The sequence below is a fragment of the Rhinatrema bivittatum genome, chromosome 1 (assembly GCF_901001135.1).
Source record: "Rhinatrema bivittatum chromosome 1, aRhiBiv1.1, whole genome shotgun sequence".
Lineage (NCBI taxonomy): Eukaryota > Metazoa > Chordata > Amphibia > Gymnophiona > Rhinatrematidae > Rhinatrema > Rhinatrema bivittatum.
This window is the reverse complement of record NC_042615.1, coordinates 644260736-644282764: the sequence shown is the minus strand read 5'-3', so window position 1 is coordinate 644282764 and position 22029 is coordinate 644260736.

The following is a 22029-nucleotide window of genomic DNA, read 5'->3' as shown; positions in this document are numbered from 1 at the left end:
TGGCAATTCGACAGTCCATCCGGATGTCCAAGGCGGGCAGCAGAGGAGCTGAAGTGGAGAAACCAGGCCAGGAGTCGATGCGGGCAGCAGACAAGGAAGATGTGAAGCAAGCCGAGGGTCGGTACCAGGAGATCAAGCCAATGGAGTTATGCAGGGCAGGAGGATGAAGGACGGAACTGGATCAGGAACAGGAGCTGGATTAGGATCAGGAGCTGAAGCTGGAGCAGGATGTGGATAAGTGCAAGGTGATGCATATAGGGAAAAATAACCCATGCTACAGTTACACAATGTTAGGTTCCATATTAGGAGCTACCACCCAAGAAAGAGATCTAGGTGTCATAGTGGATAACACATTGAAATCGTAGGTTCAGTGTGCTGTGGCAGTCAAAAAATCAAACAGAATTTTGGGAAATATTAGAAAGGGAATGGTGAATAAATAACGAGAGAATAGAGAGAAATTATTCAGAAAAAGACAGAAAGGCACCAACCCAGGGTAATTAGAACTTTACAGTAGATTAGTCTATGAACTCTACACCATAATAAGCTGAACTATAATACTATGTGTGATAAAACTACCCATGTAAGTACCTTGGTACAACTGGTCATGAACTACTTCACTAAATAACTATGTCTAATGATATATTGTAACCGAACCTTTGACGGCACCTGTTAGAATGTACTATAGTACACTTTTACCTACATTAAATATATGCCTACATGTAAACCGTTGCGATGGTATTTAAACTTAGCAACGGTATAGAAAAGTTTTTAAATAAATAAAAAATAAAATGGAAAATATCATAATGCCTCTGTATCACTCCATGGTCAGACCACACCTTGAATACTGTGTACAATTCTGGTGGCTGCATCTCAAAAAAGATATAGTTGCAATGGAGAAGGTACAGAGAAGGGCGGCCAAAATGATAAAGGGAATGGAACAGCTCCCCTATGAGGAAAGAGTAAAGAAGTTAGGACTTTTCAGCTTGGAGAAGAGACAGCTGAGGGGGGATATGATAGAGGTGTTTAAAATCATGAGAGGCCTAGAATGGGTTAATGTGAATCAGTTATTTACTCTTTCAGATAATAGAAAGACTAAGGGGCACTCCTTGAAGTTAGCATGTGGCACATTTAAAACTAATCGGAGAAAGTTCTTTTTCACTCAACTCACAATTAAACTCTGGAATTTGTTGCCAGAGGATGTGGTTAGTGCAGTTAGTGTAGCTGAGTTTAAAAAAGGATTGGATAAGTTCTTGGAGAAGTCCATTACCTGCTATTAATTAAGTTGACTTAGAGAATAGCCACTGCTATTATTAGCAACAGTAGCATGGGATAGACTTAGCTTTTGGGTACTTGGCTACTTGCTAGGTTCTTATGTTCTGGATTGGCCACTGTTGGAAACAGGATGCTGTGCTTGATGGACCCTTGGTCTGACCCAGTATGGCATGTTCTTATGTTTTTAGGATCTGGATCAGGAACAAGAGTTGGAGCAGGATCAGTAACTGGATCAGGAACAAGAGCTGGATCAGGATCAGGAATTGGAACAGGAAAAGAGTTGGATCAGGATCAGGAACTGGAACAACGTAGCAATGAGCACTCAGAGGAGACGACCTGTTGCAAAGGCAACCAGCAGGAGACTGAAGCTTGGTATTTATAGGGCTGCCCTCTGATGTCGTCAAAGGAGGCTGGCCAGGAGATTCCCATGCGGATCTCTTTAAATAGTGGAGCCTCCTGCACGCACGCGCCTAGGGAGAGCCTTGCTGAGGACAGGACGGCGGCATTCTGAGCCGCATGATAGGCCGCAAATGGCTGGCCTAACAGGGAGGACGCCATGCCGACCAGACGGTGCGGCGGTTCCTGAAAGCGGAGGGAGGGGGTTTGGCCATGGTCCTCCATGGTCGAGCCCCACAACACTATGAGCTATTTAAAAAATATATAGTTGACATTTATTTATTTATTTGGTATCTCTTATAGTCCGCTCTCTCTACATACAGGCCAATACAGTAAAGTTCGTGGGAGAGCGGGCGAGCGCCCACTCTCCCGATGATGATTCAGTAAACTCTCATGATTCACTAAACTAAAATATTTAAATTAGGGCTGGCGGTAAAAAGAGGCGCTAGGGACACTAGCGCGTCCCTAGTGCCTCTTTTTGGACAGGAGCGGTGGCTGTCAGCGGGTTTGACAGCTGACGCTCAATTTTGCCGGCGTCGGTTCTCGAGCCCGCTGACAGCCACGGGTTCAGAAACCGGACGCCGGCAAAATTGAGCATCCGGTTTTCAACCCACGAACCGCGGGCTGATTTCAAATTTTTTTTTAACTATTTTTAACTTTTGGGACCTCCGACTTAATATCGTCATGATATTAAGTTGGAGGCTGCACAAAAAAGCAGTTTTTATTGCTTTTCTGTGCACTTTCCCGGTGCGGCAGAAATTAGCGCCTACCTTTGGGTAGGCGCTAATTTCTGAAAGTAAAATGTGCGGTTTGGCTGCACATTTTACTTTCTGTATCGCGCGGAAATGACTAATAGGGCCATCAACATGCATTTGCATGTTGTGGGCGCTATTAGTCTCGGGCGGGGGTGGACGCGCGTTTTCGATGCGCTATTACCCCTTACTGAATAAGAGGTAAAGCTAGCACATCGAAAACGTGCACCCAAATGCAGGTTAACAGTGCTCTCCACCGGAGCGCACTGTACTGTATCGGCCTGATAGTGATCAACTGGATTATGTTCTTATGTTCTTAATTAACAAACACAGTAAAAGGAATAAAACACCCATTCAAGCATTAATGATCACATTATTCACCTATCATATTCTTTATTAAAATAAAAAGCATAGACTTGCTTTCTAAACAATCTAGCATCACTAATTAATCATATCTTTCTAGGAAGTGCCTTCCATAATGTAGTAGAAGTATATGAAAAAGCAGTAGTTTGTGTAGATTGCAATTTATAGTCCTTCAGAGATGATACATTTAGCAAATTTGTATCTGGTGATCGTAAGGTTCTGCCAAGGGGCATAGTTTTGCAGATTTCTCAAAAGATAAGGAGTTTATTCTTTCTAAATGCTATTTTACATCAAATATGAAGAAGAATCATATAGGTGAATTTTCTAAGGAGTTACGCATGTAAGCCATTTACCTGCATTAAGTGCACTTAATGTGTGTAAAACTTACTGACAATTCAATGACATATATTGCAGCAATTTGCAAAATCCACTTACACATGTAAAGTTCATTTGCACATGAAAAACCCAGTTTTAAGCATGTAAATGCTTTAGAAAACCAGGCCCTAAGAGAGGAGGAAGATACATTTTCTCCAGAGCAGAAGTAAAGTTATGCGACATTGGACTCGGGTGCTCGCCCAGGCACATAAGTATTTGCATGCACAAATACATTTTATCCCTTTTGAGAGTACTGATTTGTCAGAGGTTTTACAAAGCCCTAAGAATATTATTACAATTAGGGCAACACTTAAAGGAGGATTTTAAAAGCTCAGCATGCACCAGAATCAGGAGAAATGTGCGCACATATAACATGCATGTGCACAGTGGATTTTAAAAGCTGCATGCACGTGTATCTCATAGAGATGTGAATTGGAACCGGAATTGGTTCCGATTTACATCGTGAATTTTTTTTTGTGCGGCCCGATCGGGTTTTTTTTTATCTGCTGCTCCTGAGCCGATAAACAAAAAACCCAACCTGACACTTCAAAACATCTCCCTTAGCTTCCCCTACCCTCCCAACCCCCACCCCCCCAAAACATTTTATGTTACCTGGTGGTCCAGTGGTGGTCCCGGGAGCGATCTCCCGCTCTCGGGCCGTCGGCTGCCACTAATAAAAAGGGCGCCGATGGCCGTTTGCCCTTACCATGTGACAGGGTATCCGTGCCATTGGCCGGCCCCTGTCACATGGTAGGAGCACTGGATGGCCTGTGCCATTTTTAAAGATGGCGCCGGCCACCCATTACAATATTTTCAATGTCAGAAATACGATTCACATCCCTCTCATGATAGGTGAACATTTCACTCCAATTCAAAAAGGGGCATAGTGTGGGCATGGTTTGGATGGGGTATGGGCATTCTGGGGAGAAACCAAGATTTGTGCATGTTATGGGCCTGACCTGCGGAGGTCTGCGGGCCGACCCTTCACCTTCCCCGGGACGTCTGGTGGTTGCCGCGACCTGCGGCAACCACCAGATGTCCCGGGGAAGGTGAAGGGTCCCGGGGAAGGTGAAGGGTCGGCCCGCAGACCTCCGCTAGTCTGGAGGGATGACAGCCTCCATGGCATATTCTTGGAAGGTATCTCTTCAAGACTCCAAGAAGAGCTAGTGGCGAGGAACCTCCCTGATGACCTGAACAGCCTGATTGATCTGGATGGATGGGTGGACTGCTGAATCCAACACCATTTTTGGGAAGGGAGGTCCAGTCGTAAGTCCAATAACTCTGGGTCTACATTTCCCTGACTGGTACTCTCCTCCTCTGCCTTTCCTGGAGACCAAGACGTAGAGCCTATGCAGATGGGTCGAGGTCCAATCTCGCAGGAAGAGAGACGATGGCGCCGCGCTCAAAGTCTGTGCCTATATTGCGGTGGCAAGAGGCATTTCCTAGCCCGATGTGGTGAGTGGCCAGGAAACACCAGAACCTAGGGAGCTGACCCTAGTTAATACATGTTCTGCCTCCTCATGTACTGTACCGGTTACCCTCATCTACCCCGGGGGTACATTTGATATGCTGGCTTTGGTCGACTCTGGAGCCGGAGGGAATTTCATCCTCGCAGACCTCATCCAGCAGTTGAAGATTAGGGTCCAACCCCAAATTCCTACTAGAGATGTGAATCGGAACTGGAATCGGTTCTGATTCCGGTTCCAATTCACATCGTGGTTTTTTTTTCGTCCAGCCCGATCGCGGTTTTGTTTATCAGCTGCGCCCGGGCCGATAAACAAAAAACCCACCCGACCCTTTAAAACTAATCCCTTAGCTTCCCCCACCCTCCCAACCTCCCCAAAAACATTTTACAGGTACCTGGTGGTCCAGAGGGGGTCCCGGGAGCGATCTCCCACTCCCGGGCCGTCGGCTGCCACTAATCAAAATGGCGCCAATGGCCTTTGCCCTTACCATGTGACAGGGTATCCATGCCATTGGCCAGCCCCTGTCACATGGAGGGAGCACTGGATGGCCGGCGCCATCTTTAAAAATGGCGCGGGCCATCCAGTGCTCCTACCATCTGACAGGGGCCGGCCAATGGCATGGATACCTTGTCACATGGTAAGGGCAAAGGCCATCGGTGCCATTTTTATTAGTCGCAGCCGATGGCCTGAGAGTGGGAGATCGCTCCCGGGACCCCCATTGGACCACCAGGTACCTGTAAAATTTTTTTGGGGGGTCGGGAGGGTGGGGGATGCTAAGGGATTAGTTTTATAGGGTTGGGTGGGTTTAGGGGTTATTTTTGTGTGCCGTTTTTCCCGCCCTCCACCAAAACGATAAGAGAACCCCCACGAACAATTTTGTGGGGTTTTCCTATCGTTTTGGGGGAGCCCACGATTTCTGACGATTTTGAAAATATCGTACGATATGTTCAATCGTCTGAAGCCCAATTCACATCCCTAATTCCTACTACCCGGGTATCTTCGATTCACGGTACTCTCCTTCTTGGGAGCATTACTACCTGCACCAAGCCTTTGGTCCTTCACACCAGCCTCCTGCACATGGAAGAGATCTCTTTCCTTATACTGGAGAAATCCATGCATCCCATCATCTTGGGCTTACCCTGGCTACAGAAACATTCCCCAGTCATACAATGGGATACTTTTCAGATCACATCTTAGGGCCTGCCTTGTTTTGACTCCTGCCTGACGAATATTCCTCGTCCCAGTGTGCCTCTCTTGACCACACCCATAGCACTCCTGCCACAGTACCAAGACTTTGAAGATGTCTTCTCTAAGGAGAAAGCTGATCTTCTCCTGGAACACCGGCCATTTGACTGTGCCATTAACCTGGTCCCTGGCACTACGCCTCCCAGGGGATGGGTTTACCCCTTGTCGCTTCTGGAAACTCAGGTCATTTCTTTGTATATTCAGGAGAATTTGGACAGAGGCTTCATTCGGCCCTCTAACTCCCCCGCTGGGGCCAGGCTCTTCTTTGTGGCCAAGAAGGATGGGTCATGCCGACCCTGCATCGATTACCATGGCTTCAACACCATCACATGATGGGACAGGTACCCTTTGCCTCTGATTCCAGAGTTACTAGACTGGTTGCAAGGAGCAAAGGTCTTTACCAAGCTGGACCTCCGGGGTGCCAACAATTTGGTATGGATACAACCCGGCGACAAATGGAAGACTGCCTTCAATACTAGAGATGGCACTATGAATACTTGGTCATGCCATTTGGCTTATGCAATGCCCCTGCGGTCTTTCAAAACCTCATGAATGAGGTTTTGAGGGATATGTTGCATACCTCGGTCATAGTGTACCTCGATGATGTGTTGGTGTATTCTAAGGATTTGTCCACGCACCGTGTAAAAGGGTGGCAAGTACTACAGAAACTTCAGGACAATTGTCTCTTTGCCAAGTTAGAGAAGTGCCAGTTCAAGCAGGAATCCTTGCCGTTCCTCGGATATATATTTTCATCCACGGGCTTCCATATGGATCCTGATAAAGTGGCGGCCATTTGGGACTAGCCGCAGGCGGTAGGGGTCAAGGCCCTACAACGCTTCCTAGGCTTCGCTAATTTCTATCGCCAGTTCATACCCCATTACTCCTGGATGGTGGCGCCGCTTACAGCCCTTACCAGGAAGGGTGCCAATGTGAAGAATTGGTCCCAGATGGCAATAAGTTCTTTCCAGAAGCTGAAGGAAGCTTTTCTCCTTGATGTCTGTCTCCACCATCCAAATCTGCAACGTCAGCTCATCATGGAGGTATACGCATCTGATTTTGCGGTAGGGGCTGTCCTGAACCAGTTATCCACTAAAGGCAAACTCTTACCATGTTCCTATTATTCTCGTAAATTCTCTCCAGTGGAGAGAAATTACAGTATCGGCAATAAGGAGCTCCGGGCCATCAAGCTCACGCTGGAGGAGTGGCGGCAGTGGCTGGAGGGGACCCAATACCCCGTGATCGTCTATATCAGGGGTCAGGAACCTTTTTGGCTGAGAGAGCCATAAACGGCACATATTTTAAAATGTAATTCCATGAGAGCCATACAATATGTTTAAAACTAAATACAAGTAAATGTGTGCATTTTATGTAAGATCCCACTTTTAATGTACAATAAGTCTCTGAAAATATTACACCAGGCCTTAAGACACCAATACATCTCCTATTAGGAAAAAGGACCAAGTCAGGCTGCTATAGAGTCCTACACAGAAACAACACGCCAGCAGAAAACCTCACCTGAATCACGTGCTGTCCCTCACCTAACATAGAATAAAGAGACCAAAACGCATAACAAGAAGCATGCAGAAAAAACTGAATTGGAAACTGCAACAAGCCAGAGTCTCTGTATGCAGTGTAACAAAGGAAAAAAGAAACATCACCCATCCTTATAAAACAAATCAAGAAATATAAAATCATCAGCAGTAAAACTGTACTAACAAAAAGAACATATTTCGAAACAGCTGATGAGAGGAATATCCAATAATTAAAACTCATATAAAACATTTCCAGATACCAACAAAATATTTCAAAATAGCAGACACAAAGATCCAGTAATGAAAAATAATAAGGATACAAACATTTTTTGCTCTGCATACCTGGGAACGTTTGATATCCAGGTGTCCTGAGATTGTTCTGAATTAGCAGGAGGTGGGGTGGTTTGCTTGGAACTTTCTCCTCTCTCAAGTCACATACCAGCGCTCTCTCACACTGGCTCTCAATTACACACCTATACACACATGCTCTCAGTACTCACATATACACATGTTTTTTCTCACTCACTTATATAGGCTCTTAATTACACATTTACACACATGCTGTCTATCTTTTCACGCTTACACACACACACACAGGCTTTCAATCACATAAATACATGCTGTCTTTTTCTCTCACACAGACTCTCATTCACATGCTTACAAACATGTCCTCTCTTTCTCTCATTTACACACAGGCTCTCAATCACATGCTCACATGCTCCATCACCTAAACCAGCTGTCAATCAGACACAGACACACATGATCTCTCTCTTACTTATACACACAGGCTCTTAATCATACATACACATGATTTCTCTCACACACAAAGGATCTCAATCATACACACATACTCTTTCACACAAACAGGTTTTCAATCACAAACTTACACATACAGGTTCCCAATGGTAAACTTACATTCATGCTCTCTCTCTCACAGGCAGGCTCTCAATCACAGACATACTCTCTTTCACATACACAGGCTCTCAATCATTCACATACATGCAATCTCACTCACACACACAGGATCTCAAACACACACGCTCGCTCATTCACTCTCTCTCTCTCCCCCACCCCCCCCCCCACCCCAGGAACTCGCGGCAGCAGCAGCCTCCTCCCAACACTAACCTCCTTCATTTTCAGCCCTCGCGGAGTTGAAACTCTTCATTTTCCTCCGAGCCGCGCTGCAGACTTCTTCCCACAAGCGTGGCCTCTTCTTCTCGCGCAGGCACCCGATGCTCACCACTTCCTCTTCCGGGCTGCGGGAAGAAGAGAGCACGCCGGTGCCGCTCACCGGCGTGCTCTCTTCTTCCCGCGGCCCGGAAGAGGAAGTGGTGAGCATCGGGTGCCTGCGCGGGAAGACTCCCGCGCAGGCACCCGATGACTCCAGCGCTGGCACCCGGCTGACTCCAGTCGTGCCGCTGCCGGCGTGCTCTCTCCTCCTCCCCCCCCCCCCCCGCGGCCCGGAAGAGGAAGTGGTGAGCATCGGGTGCCTGCGCAGAAGAAGAGACCACGCTAGTGTGGTCTCTTCTTCCCGCGCAGGCACCCGATGCTCTCCACTTCCTCTTCCGGGCCGCGGGGGGGGGGGAGGAGGAGAAGAGAGCACGCAGGTGCCGCCGACTCCAGCTGTCCCGCCGCGTTCCGCCCGGGCTGACAGCATTTTAAGCCCGGGCGGCGGAGGACCGGGGAGCAGCTGGGTCAGCGGGGAACCGCGAAGTGTGGCGACACTTGTCTGCGAGCCAGATGCAGCCCTCAAAAGAGCCATATCTGGCTCGCGAGCCATGGGTTCCCGACCCCTGGTCTATATGGATCACAAGAACCTGGAATCCTTGTGCCGAACCCAACACCTTAATAATCGACAAGCCCGATGGTCGCTCTTCTTTAGCCAGTTCAATTTCCTCCTCCGGTACAGGCCAGCCTCCAAGAACATTAGAGGGGATGCCCTCTCACGCATGGCTGAAACAGAGGATACCCTGGATCCGCCCCGTTATATTCTCGATCCAGCCAAAGTCCTTGCAGCTTCAGAGGTGGTTCCTATGGGTAAGACGGTCGTACCCGTTTGCCTGCGCAAGAAGGTGTTGTCATGGGCTCATGACTCGTTGACCGCAGGGCATTCGGGGGTCACTTGGACCTTGGATCTGCTGACCAAATATTACTGGTAGCCTCAGGTCAGGAGAGATGTTCATCTTTATGTCAGCTCCTGCCCGACCTGTGCTCGACTAAAGATGCTGACTGGTCGCCCGTGGGGGCTCCTTCAACCATTGCCTATCCCCACCGAGCCATGGACTCATTTCTCGACTGACTTCATCGTGGACTTGCCACCTTCGGAAGGGAAAACAGTGATATGGGTCACGGTCGATGGCCCACTTTGTCCCCCTCACTAAGTTACCAACAGCACCTGAGCTCACTAGTCTGTTTGCCCAGCACATCTTTCACCTACACGGACTTCCTCTCCACATTGCCTCCAATCGGGGCTCACAGTTCATGGCTAAATATTGGAGAGCACTCTGCAAGAAATTTGGGGTCCAATTGGACTTCACGACCGCCTTTCATCCCCAAGGAAATGGCCAAGCAGAGCGCACAAACCGCACCTTGAAAGCCTTCCTCCGAGCCTTCGTGGGGGATCTATAAGATGATTGGGTGGCTTTACTCCCATGGGCAGATTTCTCCTACAACGCCAATAGACATTTGGCCACCGGTAGGCCTCCCTTCCAGGTAGTCTATGGGAGACGTCTCCTCCCTCCTTTGCCTTTGCCATTGGCTGTCCCATCACCAGCCATGCAACTCACAGCCCAACAGCTACACAGCCTCTGGGGCTCTACTCGGGAGAAACTTCGACTCACAGCAGTCATGGCAAAGTGGTACGCGGACCGTCTGCAACGTCCAGCCCCAACATTCCTTCCCAGTGACAAGGTATGACTAAGTACCAAACACCTTCACCTGTGGGTTCCTTCGATGCGCTTGGCTACGAGGTACATTGGCCCGCTCCCAGTCACAGAACGATTGGGTGCCATCAGCAATTCATAAATCTATTTACAACATATCCCCACTCCACTTAAGTACCCAACTTCGTTTTCACTCTTCATCTAGACCTATCAGAGGAGCTTATAAAGGCACACTCTTTGTTCCTTCAACAATATCCTTACATCAGAAACGTACCATCTCTTTAGCAGGACCCGTCCAATGGAACATGCTCCCGCCAGACATCCGTCTTGAGATCTGCTTCGCTTCCTTCAAAAAGAAAATTAAAACCTGGCTCTTTAGCCAAGCTTTTCCAGAACTTTGATTATTTTTTACCTCCAGCTATCAAGTTTTTCTCACCATCGCAATCCCTTCTGCAGATCACATTTATCTTAGACAATTACGCCTTATTTTATGATTTGGTTTCTCAAAGAGACTATACAATTTTCTCAATGTTATTTTTCGAACCTGTTTTCCATGTTTTCCAAGTTCTATAACCTTGTTATATGTACCGCCTCTTGGCGTAATTTTTATGTTTCAATGTAAACCGATGTGATCTGTATTTTAATACAGGAACACCGGTATATAAAAATCTAAAAATAAATAAATAAATAAATAAATAAAATCTCCTACCAGCTCTGCCTTCCCTCTACACTCAGGGTTCATAATGTTTTTCACGTCTCATTGCTCAAGCCGTTGGTCTTGTCCATCTTCCACAACAAGGCCTTGGAATCTGCCACTCCCGCGGCTCAGGAGGACACGGTCTACCAAGTAAAAGAGGTATTAGATGTGTGCTTCCACCTCAGATGATGGGAATATCTCCTCTCCTGGGAGGGCTATGGCCCGGAGTAGAATTCTTGGGAGCCTGCCTCCAACATTTTTGATAAATCCTTTCTTCAACAGTTTCATCTACTCCACCCTGCTAAGCCCAAGCCCCCAGGAAGGGGGCGTAGAAGGGGGGGGTACTGTTATGGGCCTGACCTGCAGATGTCTGCGGGCCGGCCCTTCACTTACCCCGGGACATCTGGTGGCTGCCACGGCGTTCATGCAGCCTAGTCAGGCCGGTAAAGTTTCTTCATGGCATTCCCTCTGTGAGGGAGACACTGCCAACATCTGGGCTAGCCCCGCCCCTAGACGTGCATGCGCACGGGGACCCGACTCTTAAAGGGGCCAGCGCGGGAATACACAGCATCTCCCAGATGTGCCGTCAGACGCTCCCAGGGTATCTAAACCCTGCACCAACTCCACTTCTGGCCTTGCAATGAGATTCACTCTTTGTTGAGAGCTACTAGTTGCTGCTTCCGACTACTGGCTTCTGATCTTGGCTTCCGACTACTGGCTTCGGACCTCAGCTTCTGACTACTGGCTTCTGACTTCGGCTTCCATCCACTGGCTTCTGACTTCGGCTTCCGACTACTGGCTTCTGACTTCGGCCCATCCACTGGCTTCTGATTTTGGCTTTCGTCCACTGGTTCCTGACTCTGACTTTTATCCAGGAGGCCTCTCCTAAGTCCAAGCGGCTCGGGTCCTCACGAGCTCCTCTCGGGGGGACCGCGGGCTTCCAGTGGTGAAGTTCCAGTTGGCCTCCTGGCTTCAGTTCTACTCTTCTCTATCCTCTGGGAATCCTCTTCACACATTGACCTACAGGAGACCGCTCGTAAGTCCAAGCAGCTCGGGTCCTCACGGGCTCCTCCTGGGGGGACCTTGGGCTTCCAGTGGTGAAGATCCCTCTGGTCTCCTGCTCTGTGCCGCCTCCGTCTTCGACTTCCACTGTGGGTCTTTCCACAGTGTGTCATCATCTGTCCCAGCCGGCTCAAGGGTCCACGAATCCAACAGTACATGCAAATACTTATATGCCTGCACGTGCACCCTGGTCCAATGTTGCATAACTTTACTTCTGCTATGAAGAATATGTAACTTAAAAAAAAGAAAAGCCATCTTTGAGGGGTTTAAAGGCTCTGCAGTAATGGGGGGGGGGGGGGGGGGGTGCAGGCTATGAAACCAGGGGTGTTTTGAGAACCTAGCTCTAAACTGGGTGAACTGGTGGATGAACTGGAAAAACTGGTCATGCGGTGGACGTGCACCATTTATAAAATTCCCCCATTTACGCAGCTTATACCCGATGTGCACAGCTGTGTGTGCCCAGCTGTAAAATAAGTCACATACATAGGCGCACCTAGGCTATTTTATATAACATACGCGCATAATATAGCAGCGTCCCGGGGAGTGCGCCCATGAGTCCCTTTGAAAGTGATGTTCCCTTTGTAAACTTTGCTCTAGATTCAGACAAGGGCTTGGTTCTTAGAGAATACTCTAAATATAAGGATGGATTGTTTTGTGGTAAGAGGATTCAGATTTTTCCTGATGTAGCTAATTGGACTCAAATGTGAAGGAATCATTTTTTGCAGTTCAAACAGCATATGCCTGCATTTGGAGCTTCAGGGGAAGTAGTTTATTTTCTCTTATCTTTCTCATTTAGAGACATTTCTTTTGGATTAGTTATCAGACTTTTTATTTGTTACAAAGCCATTGTGGGGTACCTGGGAGTTAGATTTATTGTCAAGTTGATGTCTCATATTGTTATGTTTTCTTGTACTCATTTCTTTAGTTCCCTCTCCTTTTCTTTCATTTTGGGGACTTGAAATGTACTACAATTTTATTTTTTTTGAATTATTACCTGAGGTTGTTATTATAATTCGTTTTTTTCCAGCATTAATTCATGTTTATGATTTGAATGCTAATCAAAAATAAATTAAACAAAATAAAACCTCATTTTTTTTTAGCTCAAAATAGGATGCATTGCTTCCCCCATTGACTTTAATGGGAAACAAATTGATGATTCGCACAAATGAATGTTTTTTTCTTTGAAATGAAGAAAACAAATTATAGAGGCATATGAAATGAATAAACAAATTGAACTTACTATTTTTCCATATGCATCCCTATTGTCTATTCTCTTGCAGATCTTTGTATCATCAGCTAAAAGGCAAGCTTTTCTTTGTATTACCTGTGGAATATTACTGCTAAAGTTATTGAATAAAAATAGCCACAGGTCAGATCCTGGAGGAAGCATGATTTCCATAACCACCACTCTCTGCTGTCTATCACTCAATCAGTTTCTAATACTGTCACCCATCCTGGGTCCAACCCCTGTGCTGCTCAGTTTTTGATCCTCTTTTGCAAGACAGTATGAAAAGCATTGCTGAAATCCAAGATTACCACATCTAGAGCAGTAGAAGAGGACCGGAAGGCTCATCTGCATACTGCTCCCAGCATCCCTTGGGAGAGGACTCCAGAGGTCACAGCAAGTGATCCAGGGATTTAACTCCATAGCTCCAGCTCCAGAGGCCCTGCACGCTTTGCTATAGAAGACAACCAGAAGGCTCATCTGCATACTGCTCCCAGCATCACTCGGGAGAGGGCTCCAGAGGTCACAGCAAGCAATTCAGGGATTGGACTCTACAGCCCCAGATTCCAGAGGCCCCATACCCTTTGTAGTAGAAGAGGACTGGAAGGCTCATCTGTAAACTGCTCTCAGCATCCCCTGGTAGAGGACTCCAGAGGTCACAGCAAGCGATCCAGGGATTGATCTCCACAGCCCCAGCTTTCAGAGGTCCCGCACCCTTTGCAGTAGAAGAGGACCGGAAGTGCGCGCCATTAGGTGTATTAATCTCAAACCCTTCAATTCTTTGAGTGAAGATCAATTTAATGGTGGTTAAAGAGGATTGGTAAGTATAGCTTTGGGAAATCTTTGGACTTAAAAAGTTTGGAGAAAGGTGAAATAGAGGGATATATTCTTTACAGTTTGGGGGGTGTCTGAGATAATAAGCAAACCAGAGGTAGTTAATTCTAGTGTCTGTCTTTCCCACCCACTCACCCCTTGATTTTTAGGCAGGAGATGCTTTATCATTAAAAATCAATCAGGCTCTTATATAAATCATACTATTGCACCAGCCCTTATTGAAAGTTTAATTATCCCCTTGTAGGACACTAACTGATTAATTAGTAAATTCACCTGTAAATTTAAAGTACTCTAATTCCAACTCCCTTAGTATCCTAAACTTAACTAGGAACTCAATAAAATTAAGATGAAGGCATCAGTCCAACAGAAAAATGGGGGCTTTCCAGTCTTTTGCATTGAGTGTCACATGTATGATTTTTTTCCCACCAGTGAGAGATTGTATGTGTACACTCGGTGCAAAGAGCTCCTGGCTCTCAGGGAATGAGTCCGATTGCTGGAAGCTAGAGTGGCAGACTTGGAGGAGCTGAGGCAGACAGAGAGGTACATTGATGAGACCTGCAGGGACATAGTAGCTGTCCCAAATCCATTCTGGCAGCCCCAGTCCTGTCTTGGATCAGAAATGTCTTCCAATTGGAGAACATCATACTGTTGTAGCAGGAAGTGATCCTGTAGCAAGAACCTGCTCTCCAGGTGATGTATTGTCCTCTCACACTGAGGACAAGTCTCCCAGGGCTACTGCCCAAGAAGAAAGGGTTAGGCCAGCCATCATAACTGGTGATTAAATTATTAGACATGTAGATAGCAGGGTGGCTGGTGGACATGAGGACCACCTAGTAACTTGCCTGCCTGATGAAAAGGTGGCAGATGTCACACATCATCTAGATAGGATTATAGATAGTGGTGGGGAGGAGCCAGCTGTCATTGTACATGTGGGCACCAATGTCATAAGAAAATGTGGGAGGGAGGTTCTAGAAGCCAAATTTAGGATTTTAGGTAGAAAGCTGAAATCCAGAACCTCCAGGGTAGCATTCTCTGAAATGCTTCCTGTTCCACGTGCAGGTCCCCAGAGACAAGCAGAGCTCTGGAGTTTCAATGTGTGGATGAGACAATGGTGCAGGGAAGAGGGATTCAGTTTTGTAAGGACCTGGGGAAACAATTGTGTTAGAAGAGGTTGGTGCCTCCCTACCTAGAGCCATCCCCCAGAGATGTGTCCTTGCTGTAAGAGGTCATGAATTCTTGATGTGAGAGAATGTAGGCATCGCTAGTGGATCCTGGAAACTGGGGCACCACATTCATGATGATGCCCTTGGCGTTGCAGACCCCATGCATGTTTACAGAGTGGAAGCTCTTTCGGCTGTGATTGCGGTATGTGGCCTCGCCTCCTCCTGGTGCCCTTATGGGCATGTGAGTGCAATCGATAGCTCCAAAGACTGAGGGTAAACATATGATTTGATAGAAATCAGTCATAATTTGGTGTTGTTCATGTAAGGGAAGGATATAAAGGGGTTGATTTTAAAAGGAGCATGCGAGCGTTCATGTGCAAGAGGTTCTCAGCACACACACTTGGATGTGCCAATTTTATAACATGCGTGCACTGGCATGCGCATGTTATAAAATCTCAAGGCCACGCGAATATGTGCAGGAGGCATGCAGGGGGGGGGGGGGCCCAAATTTTCGAATATTACGCGCGGCAGCACAATTGGGCCTCCCTCAGTTCCCTCCAAGTCTGCTTCAATTAAGGAGTGGACTGGGAGATAACTTCCTTACCTCCCTGCCTTACCTTCCTTCCCTTTCCCCTCTCCACCCTACCCCCTACCTAGCTATCCAAATTTTTTTTATTTCTCTACTTACTGCTCCTCCTGAGCAGAAGTAGTTTCCACGTGCCGGCTGGCTGCTGGCGGGTGCTTCCCTGGGACAGTGGCTAACGGCCGTTATCTCAGTCATCCTCCACCCTGCCCCACCCCTCCTTGCCCAGACCCTTCCCCTCAGTCCACACAGCGGGGTTTACGAGCATGGCTGGGCCCATTTTAAAATGCGCGTGCTGTGTACAAGGCCCGGCCACACGTGCAAACCCCTCTTTTTACGTGTATGGGCTTTTGAAAATTCACCCTTGTGTGTTGTGTTTTCCTCAGCAAGGCAGCCAGGACCTGCTGTATACACCTAGATTGGTATACTGAGTGATTCCAGATGTTAACCCTAGAGGTTAACATCTGGTAGCAAAAAAGGCCAGGGCGGTAGTGACCTTGACGTGCACTGGCAAGTCATGGCCCCTTTGGGTGGTAGGTTGTTGTTGAGGCTCTTACAGTTGGCATAGATACTGTATGGTTTCTTTGTTAAATCTGAACCTGTGCAATAGTTCCTCCTCAGACAGATCCAGACTGTGGATCTGTCTGAGGAGGAGTTTACAGGACACAGACTGTGTCTGTGTCCTGTAAACTCTGTGTAAGGGGTACCTCCTCCTCTGCATTCTCCTTCACCTCCTCTCTCTTTCTCTTCTGAGCCGGATTGATCTGAGTACCCATGCAGCTATTGTAATCATAATTTTGAAAAGATACACCAGTTATGACTATCCCCCTCAATAGCTGTAGGTACGACACTGAATTCTAGCCTCCTGTTCCTGTCTTGTCCCAATGTAACACTTAAAGCACCAGTGCACACATAAAAATCTGATTCCCTGCGTTAGTCCTTTCAAACCTGCATCTAAAACCTGATAGCCATGTATTATAACCCAGCAAACTTTCCCAGCCTCCACCATTAAGTCCAAGAAACACTCCATCCCACCTTGTGCCCTGCTTCTGCATCCACTGACCTAGAGCAAGGAAGCCAATTTAAGGAAAACACCCGAGCAAAAATGAAAGTTAGCACTGGCTCGTGAAAAATGCCGTAGCAAATATACGCACGTGTGTGTGCCCGAACGCGCCATCTCATAAGTGCGTGGTCATTGTAAAATACATCAAATGCATGTATGTCTGTCCATCCCCGACATGCCCTTTTTTGATGCATGCATGTTTGTGCACGTAAGCATACATACGCGAACAACTACTGGCTACTCAAAAGAACTTGTGCACATGCCGACAATACACATGCGCGAATCCTGGTGATTTTGTGCAAGCAGCGCTTTTAAAATTTGACTGTTAATGATATAAACTGATAAGATGTATCTGATATGATCTCCCTTTCATAAAATCACGCTGCTTCACATCCTACATCCCATTGGATTCAAGGTATATTGCTATTCTTTCCTTGAGTAAAGTCCCACTAAATTTCCATCTACCGTTTAGAGGCTAAACAGACTATAATTTCCCACCTCATCCCTATTACCAGCGTATGTAGAGGAACAGCATTGACCTTAGTTTCAGTTGCATGGAACCACTCCTGTCTCTAAAAATTGATTGAACAGGTCCATCAGCAGAGGCTGCCAGAACTTTTCTGAGTTCCCCTAATATGTATCCCATATGAACCCATAATGTAGTCTGCTTTTAAGTTGTGTTAGCTCCATGCAAACACTCTGTTCTGTTCCACCCCAATACCAACAATTACCTCTTCCAGCTCTCTCTGGTCCCTTCAGTAAATATGGAACAAACATATTTGCTTAGCATTTCTACTTAGCGATTTTGTTTGGTTTGGCTATCAATTCAATAATTAAGGGGGAAAAAAGTAGCAATTTTGATACTTTTAAGAAAAGCTAAAGTAGAATATTTGCTTTAGTTAAATTATCATAAATCATTGTGTTTTTTTTGGGGGGGAGGGGCGGGCATAGTTCTGTACCAATCCTGTTCCCTTGTGAGATATAGAAAGCAACAAAATATAGTTCATATTGTTCATAGCAATTTCAAATTCCTACATATGCACGTTTTGTTTTATATGACCTCAATCTTTCAGATTAAACTCTTTTAATATAGATTTGAAACCTAAATCTCCTTAGTGTGTTAAGGGTTTGCTGGATTCTATTCTAAAATCCTCAATCCTTTAATATGATAAAATTGAAAGTTCAATATTTTCTAACTCAGCATTACAAATAAATATGTTTAGAGCAAGTCCTCAGGTGTGACTTCAATTGTATTTTAAACCAATAAGTTATGGAAAACTAGGTAAGACAATTTTATTACTATGAAATTAATCTTTCTTTAGATCATTTAGTTTTCCTTTTTTCTGTGTGGTTTTCATTTTCACTTCCTAAAACCAATTTATTGCAAGATTGACAGAGCTTTAAAATATGTACAGTTTTATTTTTATGAAATCAGGGACAGCAATTAGACTGTTGCTGGATGTTTGCATGCTAGAAGGTTAAGAGGTAGAAATTTACATTTAAGCACAGAGGGGCTCTTATCTAAGCATCCTTACTCTCAGGAAGTTAATCATGACTCAATATCATGCTTTTCCTGTCCACCCATAGTGCATACGTTCTCATTTAATAATGCCAAATTATGAGTAAGGGAGAGAGGAAAAGCGTGTTTGCCTGGAAGAGAGGGAGAAAGTGTATGTGAGTGACAGAGAGCATGTATAAATGAGAGAGGAAGAGAGTATGAGTGAGACAGCATGTATGAGTGTGAAAGAGAGAGGAAGAGAATGTGTGTGAGTGAGGATAGTGTATGAGTGAGAAAGTGAGAGAAAGAGAGTGCTTTATGAGAGTGAAAGAGGAAGAGTGCATGTAGGAGTGTGTGAGAGTCTGCATGGTGGAGAGAGAGAGAAATATATCTAACATACACATACCCTCCAAGAGGGATCCTGCCCACTTGAGAAACTCCAAGGAGAAATCTCACATCCCGCTGAATATCCACAATTAAAATTATCCATCTAACTTTAGCCAGATAACATTTAAACCTAAGCAGCTATATTTGAGTATTGCCAGTTGGGTCTAAAGTTATCCAGCCTTGTGTGGCTGGATAACTTGCCACTTAATCATACATCTTCAAAAGATATCCAGTTAAGTGGCACTGTATTGGGGGGGGGGGGGGAAGGAGAGAAACAAGTAAAGAGTTGGCCTGCAGCCCAATTCCCATGCTCCCAATATTTAATAAATGGCCCAGACAAGCTTAAGCATCTTTTACTCCCCAGTGTTCTTTGATTGTATATTTCCACCCCTTCCTCACGTTATAAAATACGATGCCTGTGTGCACTTGCACACTCGATTTTGTATCAGCGCACGCATGTGTGCATGGGTCACGACTCACACGTGCAGGGAGGGGGAATTTTTGTAAACACCATGTGGCGACGCAAGTAGGCCTACCCCAGTTTCCACCCAGTCCACTCCAATTAAGGAGCGGACTGGGAGGGAACTTTCCTATTCCCCTACCTAGCTTCCTCCCTTTTCTCCTCTCCTCTCCTCTCTGAACCCTAAACCCTACCTATCTACCCTGAAATATTTTGTTTAACAACTTACCCACTCGATGGAGCAGGAATAAGCTGTGCATGCCGGCTGACTGCCAGCACAAGCTTTCCTAGGACAGTTCTAATGGCGCTGTCCCAGCCATCCTCTGCCCTACCCCCTGCCTACCCCTGTTGGCTCTGCTGACATTTCTGTGTATATTGGCAGATACGCACATGGCTGGGTTGTTTCTAAAATGCGCTCGGTGCGGGCATGGCCCAGCCAGTTCCATATCTGCCAGGATTTGTGCGCGCTGGCGATTAAAAATTTACCCAATAGTACTTAAATATCACTCAAAGTCTGGTATAGTTGGCTAATAATATATCTTGGGTTATACATGATGAAGAAGTGACATTTATTTAAATTATGAGGAAGTAAATGTATAAACTCTGGCTATAGCCTTAAAGACACAGTGGAGACATATTTAAAAAGCACATTAAAAATGTACATTAATGCACATTTTAAAGCATATTAGCACAGCGCTTTTAAAGCAGTCTTTACTGAAGTTTTTACAGCTTTAGTAAATGCCTCATTAAAGTGCTTTTACCATAGTCAGTAATGTACACAAGTTACCAGCAGGAGTACCACATCTGTTCTCAGACTGTCTGTAATGCCTCTGAATTGCCAGATGTGTTAATGCCAACCCTGATAGGGGCTATGATCTACACTTCAATTCCCCTCTCTCCTAAGTACAAAAATAATGCAACACCTGAGGCCCCAATTCTATCCTCCCTCTCTCCTTCACCCTGGAATGCAAAAGTAAGAGTAATGTGGCATCCGAGTCACCTCCCACCCCACATTCCCCACCTACCCCTTCAGAGATCTTCCAAAGTTTAATTGGAGGCAGGAGGAACAATGGTTCTCCCTCCTGACTCACTGGTACCAAGCTCCAAAATGACAACCTATTACTTCATGCATGCCAAACAACATCTAAAACCAGAGCAATGCTGGAGGCTAAGTTGGTAGCACATAAACCTATGTCCTCCTGCTGGCTTGGCATTGTGAGTTTTTGAGGAGGGGGGAGGGATGAGAGGAGTTTAGGGAAGCAATTTTTTCTGAAACCGAGCAGGTGGGAAGGGTGGATCAGGCAGCCAGCTTGTTTTGAATTCAGGTGGGTGAGAAGGGGAATAGCTGGTTGGGGAGAGGCCTTAGCCACTGCTAGTTAACTAAGCTTAGGCTCCCAAGTTTAAATGGTTTAAAACTAGGCTTCCATATTTTGGCTGCATAACTTTAAGCTCATTTTTGGCCACAAGCCTTGCTGCTTAGAACCTGAGTGGCTAAATCAGGCTCTCAGCTGCTGGCTACAAATCAGCCCCATTGTTGACAAATGCAAAGCCATTGTCAGAATCAATAAAATCTAGGAAATGAAATCTGCTGGAGAACTGCATTGTCAGCATCTCTGTTGTGGTGTAAAAATGTGGTGTAAAAAATATTTTTATTGAATCATATTTAAACATTCAAACAATAGTTGACAAAATAACTTGATGACACATCCGTGATACATGACATTATAAAGCTTATACAAAACCCATTGCATATATTATACTCCTCATCAGAGGGGAGTGACTATTTCTACTAATTATTAGGGGTGTGCATTCGTTTTGAACGCATATGTAAAACACAACGTAATTTTTTTTTTTAACTTAAAAAAGTGATGAGGCGAAAACGATCGGATTTCCAACTTATTCAACATAGCTATGTTGAATACGTTGGAAATCGCGATTGTTGATCCTAAATAAAAATTTAAACCCCTCACCCTCCTTAATCCCCCCCCAAGACTTACCAAAACTCCCTGGTGGTCCAGCGGAGAGTGGGGACGCCATTTCTGTATTCCTTTGCGAGGAGCACGTGACGTCGGCGTCACGTCGGAGTGACGCGGACGTCACGTGATTCCCCGCGCGTTCGCTCCGGGACCCTCGTTGGACACAACCGGAACTTTTGGCCAGCTTGGGGGGGTCAGGAGGCCTCCCCAAGCTGGCCAAAAGTTCCGGGACACAACTGGACACAACCGGAACTTTTGGCCAGCTTGGGGGGGCCTCCTGACCCCCCCAAGCTGGCCAAAAGTTCCGGTTGTGTCCAACGAGGGTCCCGGAGCGAACGCGCGGGGAATCACGTGACGTCCGCGTCACTCCGACGTGACGCCGACATCACGTGCTCCTCGCAAAGGAATACAGAAATGGCGTCCTGACTCTCCGCTGGACCACCAGGGAGTTTTGGTAAGTCTTGGGGGGGGATTAAGGAGGGTGAGGGGTTTAAATTTTTATTTAGGAAATCGGTGCACGTATGGACATAGACTCAACTTATGGAATTCTACATATGTCCATATTGACCGAAATTGACCCCCCCTTTCGACTTATGGACTTATGAACATAAACTTTTTGTCTGCACATCCCTACTAATTATTGGAGTCATACGTAATTAAGATTTTAAGTTGTGCCGTGTAGCAGAATTTTCTTGATGTTGATTGTATGAGAGTACTGGAATTGTGAATTTTGCATGCCTCCTGTTTAGGGGACCCATTTTCCTCAGTAGTTTACTGATGTGTGAATGAATAGTGGCA